Genomic DNA, 3,240 nt, shown 5'->3' on the forward strand with positions numbered 1-3,240 from the left:
GCTGAGTTCAATATTGTATAACTGTATTAATTCAACTGTGAACCGAGAAACTCGCAGCCCCTTGTGAAACAAATGTACTCTTGCTCTGGTGTGTGTTACTGAATATGTTAAAGCTGTAGTGAAATGCTTCCTCTAATCACGTAGTTATTAAAAATTTTAAAAAAGAATAAAAAAATAAGTCTTCATAAAAATGATAATTAAAAATAATAATTAGTAGATGTGAAAAAATTACCATTGAAATCTACCTGATGACTTTATATCCATGCTCAGATGCCAAGGAGCTCAGAAAGTAACTGAATGTCACTAGTAATAATCAGATATATAGAGATTAGAAATGCATGTGCAAACATCTTAATGTCAATTGCATTAAAAATGAATTTTTCTTTATGAAACAGCATTTTAATAATGAAATAAAGATCTTTTTTAAAGGTTAAAAACCTCATTTAATTGTATGTCTTATACGGTTTATACTGAGTACTATATTGTATAACTGTAATAATTCAACTGTAAACCTAAAAATTTACAGCCAATTTTGAAAAAGATGCATCTTAGCTCAGAAAATTGTTATTGAATATGTCAATGCTGTTGTAATAAAATGCTTCTAAGTATGTGGTTATTAAATAAATAATTAACTGGAGGAAAAAAACCTATACACTACTAAATTTGAAAACCTAAAAGAAATGGACAGGTATCTAAAAGCATGGGGACCACCAAAACTAAACTAAGAAGAGATCAAAACCTTAAACAGACCCATAACACATAAGGAAATTGAAACAGTAATACAAAATCTCCCCACTAAAAAAACCCAGGACCAGATGGATTTACAGCAGAATTCTATCAGACATTTAAAGAAGATCTACATCCAATACCACTTAATTTATTCAAAAAGATAGAAATGGAGGGAGAACTTCCAAACTCCTTCTATGAAGCCAGCATCACTCTAATACCAAAGCCAGGTAAAGATACAACCAAAAAAGAAAACTATAGACCCATATCCTTAATGAACGTAGATGCAGAAATTCTCAACAAAATACTTACAAACTGCATACAGACACACATCAAAAAATCATCCACGGTGATCACGTTGGCTTTATTCCAAAGATGCAGGGATGGTTCAGTATACATAAGTCATAAATCATATAAATGGGCTCAAAGATAAGAACCACATGGTCATCTCAATAAATGCAGAGAAGGCCTTTGACAAAATTTGATATGCATTTATGTTCAAAGTCCTAGAGGAAATTGGACTGGAGGGAACATACATCAACATAATCAAAGCCATATACCACAAACCCCCAGACAACATCATTCTACATGGAGAAAAACTGGAAGCATCCCCATTGAAATCAGGAACCAGACAAGGCTATCCACTATTTCCACTTCTCTTTAACATAGTGCTTGAAACTCTTGCAAGAGCAATAAGACAAGAGAAGGAAATTAAAGGAGTAATAATTGGAAAAGAAGAGATCAAATTGTCCTTTTAGCAGACGATATGATATTATATCTAAGAGACACCAAAAATTCCACCAGAAAACTCCTAGAAATAACACTTTCAGTAAAGTGGCAGGTTACAAAATTATCTATAAAAGTCTGTAGATTTCCTATATACCAATAACAAGCAATCAGAGAAAGAGCACATGGAAACACCCCCTTTCACAATAACTGGAAAAAAAATCTTGGAATAAAACTGACCAAAGACATTAAAGATCTCTACAAGGCAAATTTTAAATCTTTAAAGAAAGAGATTGAGAAAGACATCAGAAGATGGAAGGACCTCCCATGATCATGGATTAGAAGAACTAATATTGTAAAAATGACCATCCTATCAAAAGCCATTTATAGATTCAATGCAATGCCAATCAAAATCCCCATGACATTCTTCACAGAATTTGAAAAAACCATCCTAAGATTCATATAGAGGCACAAAAGACCTCGAATAGCCAAAGCAACCCTGAACACTAAGAGCAATGTTAGGAGGATTGCTATACTAGATTTTAAACTGTATTACAGAGCTATAGTCATAAAAACAACATGGTACTGGCACAAAAATAGACCGGTAGACCAATGGAACAAAATTGAAGACCCAAATATGAGTACATGCATTTTCTGCCACCTGATATTTGACAAAGGGGCCAAGAACATTCACTGGATTAAAGACAGCATGTTCAGCAAATGGTGCTGGCAAAACTGGATCTCCACCTGTAGAAGAATGAAACTAAACCCCTATCTTTCACCCTGCACAAAAGTAAACTCCAAATGGTTCAAAGACCTCAATGTGAAGCCTGAAATTCTGAAACTGTTATAAGAAAACATTGGCAATAACCTACAAAGTCTTTTCTGTCATGCTCACTGGCCGTCCTGACCCCGTTCATCGCTTCTGCTCCCTTTGTCCTTGTGGATCGGTGGCCAGTGGCCCATGAGGGGAGAGACAGACCCACAAGTTATATTTGAGGAAGAAGCATAAAAATTTGCTTCATGTTAATTAGTAGAGGTGAAAAGCATTACCATTTAAATCTACCTGGTGACTTTATATCCATGCTCAGGTGCCAAGGATTTTAGAAAGTAACCAACTGTGACTAGTAATAATCAGATATATAGAGATTAGAAATGCATATGCATCTTAGTGTCAGTTGTATTAAAAATGAATTTTTCTGTATGAAACTGTGTATTTTAATAATGAAATGGAGATCTTTTTCAAAGTTTAAAACCTCATTTAATTTTATGTCTTATAGGGTTTATACTGAGTACAATATTATATAACTGTATTAATTCAACTGTGAACCTAAAAATTTACAGCCAATTTTGAAAGAGATACATCTTTGCTCTGGAAATTGTTATTGAATATGTTAATGCTGTTGTAATGAAGTGCTTCTTCTAATCATGTGGTTATTAAATAAATAATAAAAAAGAAAGAAAGAAGCCAGGGGGCTCTTCCCAAGTCCATGTGACCTGAGGAACAAATCCTCAAATGAACTTATGTGTAAATATAAATTGATTTATTTGGGCCAACTGCATGGGCTTAAACACCCAAAAGAAAAGCATAACCAAAGAGTAAAGTGATCAGTATATATCTTTAAGAGCTCAAAGGATTATACTTCTCAGACATTAGGCTTAAGTCCACATAAAAAGTTATTTAGGCAATTATTTCTTATTGATGATTTTGTTCTGAATCAGAAAGTGCTGCTCAGATGTAAGACTTCAAATCTTAGCAGCACTTTCCGATTCAGAACAAAATCAGAA

The sequence above is a fragment of the Nannospalax galili genome, unplaced genomic scaffold (genome assembly GCF_000622305.1).
Source record: "Nannospalax galili isolate Female #2095 unplaced genomic scaffold, S.galili_v1.0 scaffold884, whole genome shotgun sequence".
In the NCBI taxonomy this organism is placed as follows: Eukaryota; Metazoa; Chordata; class Mammalia; order Rodentia; family Spalacidae; genus Nannospalax; species Nannospalax galili.